The 6,841-nt window shown below is 42.1% G+C and overlaps 1 pseudogene; it reads right to left on the bottom strand.

Annotated features, from left to right (window-relative positions):
- Positions 1–1,680: 1,680 nt before the first annotated feature.
- The window catches only part of LOC138666476 (zinc finger protein 84-like), an 80,340-nt pseudogene continuing 75,179 nt past the window's right edge, over positions 1,681–6,841 (bottom strand).

The following is a 6,841-nucleotide window of genomic DNA, read 5'->3' as shown; positions in this document are numbered from 1 at the left end:
TGCAATAAAAGCGTGAAAAAAACGGATGTAAATAAAAATTGTACCGCTGAAAACGTCGTCTTGTCCCGCCAAAAACAAGTCATCATACAGCTCCATCAGCAGAAAAATAGAAAAGCTATAGCTCTCAGAATAAAGCGATGTAAAAATAATTATTTTTTCTATAAAATAGTTTTTATTTATAAAGTGAGGTATAACTGTAATTGTATTGACCCAAAGAATAAAGCTGCCTTATCAATTTTACCAGTCGCGGAACGGTATTAAAAAAAAATAATATTCAAAAAAAGCAATTCCAGAATTGCTGGTTTTTGTTCATTCTGCCTCCCAAAAATCGGAATAAAAAGCGATTGAAAAAATGTCATGTGCCCGAAAATGGTACCAATAAAAATGCCAACTTGTCCCACAAAAAACAAGACCTCACATGACTCTCTGGGTCAAAATATGAATAAATTATAGCTCTCAAAATGTGGTGATGCAAAAACTATTTTTTTGCAATAAAAAGTGTCTTTTAGTGTGCAACAGCTGTCAATCATAAAACCCACTATAAATAGTAAATCATACCCCCTTTATCACACCCTAAGTTAGGGAAAAATAATAAAATAATTTTTATTTATTTATTTCCATTTTTCCATTAGGGTTAGGGATATGGTTGGGATTAGGGTTAGAGTTGGGATTAGGGTTAGGGTCGGAATAGGAATTAGGGTTAGGGTAGGAATTAGGGTTAGGTTTGTGGTGGGATTAGGGTTAGGGGTGTGTTGGGGTTAGGTTTGTGGTTAGGGTTATGGTTAGGGTTGGGGTTAGGGGCAGAGTTAGAATTGGGGGGTTTCTACTGTTTAGGCACATTAGGGGCACTTCAAACGTGACATGGCATCTGATCTCTATTCCAGCCAATTTTGCATTGAAAAGTCAAATGGCGATCCTTCCCTTCCGAGCTCTGCTATGCACCCAAACAGTGGTTTACCTGCATATATGGGGGTATCACTGTACTGAGAACAAATTGTACAACAACTTTTGGGGTCAAATTTCTCCTGTTACCCTTAGAAAAATAAGACAAATTGGATCTGAAGTAATTTTTTGTGAATAAAAGTTAAAAGTTCATTTTCTTTTAAAACATTCCTGTGAAGCACATGAAGAGTTAAACTTCTTGAATATGGACTTGAGTTCCTTGAGAGGTGCAGTTTTTAGAATAGTGTCACTTTTGGGCAATTTCTGTCATATAGGCCCCTCAAAGTCACTTCAAGTGTGAAATGGTCCCTAAAAAAAAATGGTTTTGCAAATTTTGTTGTAAAAATGAGAAATCGCTGGTCAACTTTTAACGCTTATGACTGCCTAACAAAAAAAATTGTTTCCAAAATTGTGCTGATGTAAAGCAGACATGTGGGAAATGTTATGTATTAACTATTTTGGGTGATATGACTCTAATTTAAGGGCATAAAAACTAAAAGTTTGAAAATTGCAAAATTTTCGCCAAATTTCCGTTATTTTCACAAATAAACATAAGTCATATCGAAGAAATTTTACCACTGTCATAAAGTACAATATGTCACGAGAAGAGAAAACTGTGTCAGAATCATCAGGATCTGTTGAAGCGTTTCAGAGTTATGACCTCATAAAGTGACAGTGGTCAGAATTGAAAAAAATGGCCTGATCAGGAAGTTGAAAACAGGTTTCGGGGTGAAGGGGTTAAGAACATGAAAAAGGCTTCTCTTCCGTGTGACTGCGCTGATGTCTAACAAGAAGCGCTTTCCGGTTAAAACATTTCCCACATTCTGAACAGGAAAAAGGCTTCTCCCCTGTGTGAATTATTTTGTGTATAACAAGACTCCATTTGTGGATAAAACATTTCCCACATTCTAAACATGAAAAAGATTTCTCCCCTGTGTGGGTTCTCTGGTGGCTATCAAGAGCCGATTTCTGGATAAAACATTTCCCACATTCTGAACAGGAAAAAGGCTTCTCCCCTGTGTGGATTCTCTGGTGGCTATCAAGAGCCGATTTTTGGATAAAGCGTTTCCCACATTCTAAACATGAAAAAGGCTTCTCCCCTGTGTGAGTTCTCTGATGGCGATCAAGATCTATTTTCCATTTAAAACATTTCCCACATTCTGAACATGAAAAAGGCCTCTCCCCTGTGTGGGTTCTCTGGTGCCTATCAAGAACATATTTCCAGTTAAAACATTTCCCACATTCTGAACAGGAAAAAGGCTTCTCCCCTGTGTGGGTTCTCTGGTGCCTATCAAGAACATATTTCCGGTTAAAACATTTGCCACATTCTGAACAGGAAAAAGGCTTCTCTCCTGTGTGAGCTCTCTGGTGGGTAACAAAATTTGATTGATGCACAAAATATTTCCCACATTTTGAACAGGAAAAAGGTTTCACTCCTGTGTGAGTTCTCTGGTGAGTAACAAGCTCTGATTTTTGTTTAAAACATTTCCCACATTCTGAACAAGAAAAAGGCTTCTCCCCTGTGTGAATTCTCTGGTGCCTATCAAGACGCGATTTCCAGTAAAAACATTTCCCACATTCTGAACATAAAAATGGCTTCTCACCTGTGTGAGTTTGCTGGTGGTTAATAAAATGTGATTCCCGTGTCAAATATTTCCCACATTCTGAACATGAAAATGACTTCTTTGCTTTAGGAGCAGTTTGTTTTTTAATGCCTCTTTTGTGACTTTGATTTTCTTTAGTAGTCGGTAATGATTCAGAAGACAGGACCTGTTCCATAGGATCACATGACAGATCTTTGCTGTGAAGGGATGATGGTATATCTGGAGAAATGGCATTCACTTCAGTTGTATCCTGTGTGATCTCAAGATCATCAGATTTAAAAATTGAAGATGTCAGCTGTCCCTCTGATCTCCTGGTACAGTCATCTGCTAAGATAAAAAACAATTATTTTAATAAAATATCCTTGAGCTTTATATTTTTGAACATTTCTACTTAGCTTGCCATTTTTATGGACAGTTCATGTAAAAAAATTATTATTTACCAAGACAATGACAGTTCACAGTCTAATAGAAAACCTTATAGGATGAACCAGTAGTGCGTGTTGTTCATTCTGCCTCCCAAATATTGAAAAGAAACCAATCAATGTTAATTAGGCGAACATAATACCAATTCTCAAAAAGTCCCCACTCAGGTCCATCATCTGTCAATGGAAAAACAGAGGTTCCCACACTATTAGTGGCTCAAAGGCTGTTAAAAGCAACAAGGTTCCCATAATCCAATTCAGCAAAATCCGCTCTCACTTCTGAGTCTTGCAGTGTGCTAAAACAACATTTAGGATCCCTGTATTTACCAATATTATAGTGAGGAGAATCCACTTAATTTACGGTGTGTGTCTCCTGAAGCACAATCTGGGCACTGTGTTGGACAATAAAATGGCAAATGTGTAATTTTCACTCTCCAACATCCAGTGCGTGTTAATTTCCGGAAAGTGGCTGTGGAGTCAAAATATTCACTCCTCCTAAAGATTATAACCCTCAGTGAATAAATTTATAAAATTGAATCACTTTATGGGGATTTTGACTATTCTGGTTTTCTGACATTTACGGTAGTTATATTAGGGCTTCTGCACACAGTGTGTCCAATCTCATCTGGGATCTGTTCCTGATGTCCAGCTGGAGTAATCTGCTCCCTACTTCAGCCAACTGGAAAGTACCACACCCTACTAAAGCTCAAAGCATATTGCCGGAATCTGTAAGATACATTATTACTCTCCTCTGGTTCAGTCCTCTGTGCTTAGCTTGTGGCTTGTGTCTTCTGATTCTGTATTTTGTCCTTCTGGTTCTGACCCAGATGCCTGACTATTCTTCTTGCCATCTAACATCACAGAATGGCAGGTAACACCATGGTCCAAGTCTAGGGATCCCAGTGTAAATCCAGATCCATGTAAGGGTGCTAAAGGGCAATAAGCAAGGCAATCCTTGGAATATGGAAAGCAGAGAAGATAGTGCCACCAGGGTCGGACTGGGGCATCGGGACACCGGACAATCCTCCGGTGGGCCCCGCCCCCAACCCCTGCCTCCCTCATTTGTGCCTGCCCGGCCCCTGCATCATGCTCATAGTGTAAACCCAGCCGGCACCGCATTGTATAGCCGGCACCGCAGCGGCTGGCAGACTGCACCGGTGATGGGAAGTGCAGGAGCAGCTGCTTCACATCACCTGCTGACGCTGCCATTCCTCTGCCAGGAGAGCTGTGTGCAGAGTGCCGACCCTCAATACAGCCAGCAGTCGGAGGAACAGCTGACTGTGAGGCTGAGCGCAGACACCACACAACAGCGGACCCGCAGTCACCTGTTTCCTGTGCTCCAGGGCTCTGCTCCTCTTCAAAAATGCCCTGTGCAGCAGTGTAAACGCTGATTGGCTGCAATTCAGCCAATCAGCGTTAGTTTTATTTGTGTGAGCTCACAGCACAGCTCAGGCAAGGAGCTATGCTGTGATTGGTCAGGAGTCCTACCCAGGCAGCAGTGGAGCAGAGGGAGTCTGATGGCTGCAGTCAGTGTGACTGTAAGTAATAACTATATGATGCCGGCACCCTGAGTAGATCTCCGGCCACAGAGGCCGTTAGGGGAGGGGGCCCCATGCATCCTATAGGTGACATAGGGGAGGGGGCCCACAGTGATATTCTAATTTTCTTGTCGGCCCCCTCCCCTACCTCTATTTTAGGCTATGTGCACATGTATTCTGGGTCCACTGCGGATTTTTCTGCAGCGGATTTGATAAATCCGCAGTGGAAAACCGCTGCGGATTTACCGTGGTTTTTCTGCATTTTCCACTGCGGTTTTACAACTGCGGTTTTCCGTAAGGGCAGTTGTAAAACCGCTGCGGAAAACGCAGAAAGAAGTGACATGCTGCGGAATGTAAACCGCTGCGTTTCTACGCGTTTTTTTCCACAGCATGGACACAGCGTTTTCTGTTTCCCATAGGTTTACATGGTACAGTAAACGCATGGGAAACTCCTGCTGACCCGCACCTGCGGAAACGCTGCGGATCCGCAGCAAAATCCGCATCGTGTGCACATACTCTTACTGTGGCTCGTCTTTCACTCTCTGAGCAGGCCCACAGGAAAATAGAGGAGAAACAGTGGGGGAGGAGGATATTGGGTGACACAGTGGGGGAGGGGGCCCATAGGAAATTAGAGGTGAAACAGTGGGGGAGGGGGCCCATAGGATACTGGGTGACACAGTGGTGAAGGGGGTCCTCAGGTGATTAACACCTTCACGACATCTGCCTTACATGAATGGTGCGTGTTAAATGCCAGTGTCAATCTCTGACTGCAGCATATAACACATGCCAGCATGCGTGCGTATCATTCTCTCACCCATTGGTGCTCATGAGGTGATCGTGGGTCGCCGATGGGTTTTAATGACAGCCTGGGGTCTTCTTCCTGTAGCCGAGCTTTAAAGGAGACCATAATTTCTTCTATATACAGGGATGCTGTGGCATCTCTGTATATAATAGCACATGCGATCGGATGATCGCATCTTCATGTCCTCGAAGGCTATGTGCACATGTTGCCGATTAGGCTTAGGAATATATGGTACGGATTCAGCCTCTCCTGGCAGAAAACGCACCTGCGGATTTGTCGCATTTTTTTTGTGCAATTCCGCAGCGTTTTTGTGCGTTTTTGCTGCGGTTTTCTTGCGGATTTGCTGCGCTTTTTACCCCTGCGGTTTTCTATAATGGAATGGGTACAAAAACGCTGCAGTTTCATAAAAAAGAAGTGACATGCTACTTCTTTAAACCGCAGCGTTTCCGCAGCGGATTTTCCACAAAGTGTGCACAGCATTTTTTTTCTCATTGATTTACATTGTACTGTAAATCAATTGTGGATCTGCAGCGTTTCTGCACCTCAAAAAACGCTGCAGATCCGCAGAGAATCCGCAATGTGTGCACATAGCCTAAGGGGCCTAACTGTACCAGTGAAAGGTAAAAAGAAAATAAAAAAACTCCTAAAAGTTCAAATCACCCTTTTTATCCCATTGAAAATAAATATATTTTAAAAATAAAAAACAACAAATATTTGGTATTGCTAGGTTCAGAAAAGTCCGATCGATAAAACTATAAAAACAATTAACTTGATCAGAAAACACCGTAAAAAGAAACAAATGCCAAATGTCCTTTTTTCTGTTCGCCACAATTCCACAAAAAAAGCTATAACAAATGATGAAAACATTACATCTATCCCAAAATCGTACTAATAAAAACAATGTCTCGCCCCCAACAGAAAGCTTCCCTGTGTGTAATAAAATACGCAGCAGTCGCCGTCTTCTGCCGCTGTGTCGTTGCTTGTGTCTTCTTCATTGGAGTGGAATATGGCCACCGGTAAGTATTTTACTACACACACTGGACTTTACTGCTATCCCGTGTGGTGTAGTATATAGAGATGTATGTATATATGTATGTATGTATATAAAGGATTTGTCAGCTCTCCTGTGTGGTGTAGTATATAAAGGATTTGTCAGCTCTCCTGTGTGGTGTAGTATATAAAGGATTTGTCGGCTCTCCTGTGTGGTGTAGTATATAGAGGATCTGTCAGTTATCCTGTGTGGTGTAGTATATAGAGGATCTGTCAGCTCTCCTGTGTGGTGTAGTATATAGAGGATCTGTCAGCTCTCCTGTATGGTGTAGTATATAGAGGATCTGTCAGCTCTCCTGTGAGGTGTAGTATATAGAGGATCTGTCAGCTCTCCTATGTGGTGTAGTATATAGAGGATCTGTCAGCTCACCTGTGTGGTGTAGTATATAGAGGATCTGTCAGCTCTCCTGTGTGGTGTAGTATATAGAGGATCTGTCAGCTCTCCTGTGTGGTGTAGTATATCGAGGATCTGTCAGCTCTCCT

This window comes from Ranitomeya imitator, chromosome 2 (genome assembly GCF_032444005.1).
Source record: "Ranitomeya imitator isolate aRanImi1 chromosome 2, aRanImi1.pri, whole genome shotgun sequence".
Classification (NCBI taxonomy): Eukaryota; Metazoa; Chordata; class Amphibia; order Anura; family Dendrobatidae; genus Ranitomeya; species Ranitomeya imitator.
Note: the sequence above shows the minus strand (reverse complement) of the source record. Positions and strands in the feature narration are given on the sequence as shown.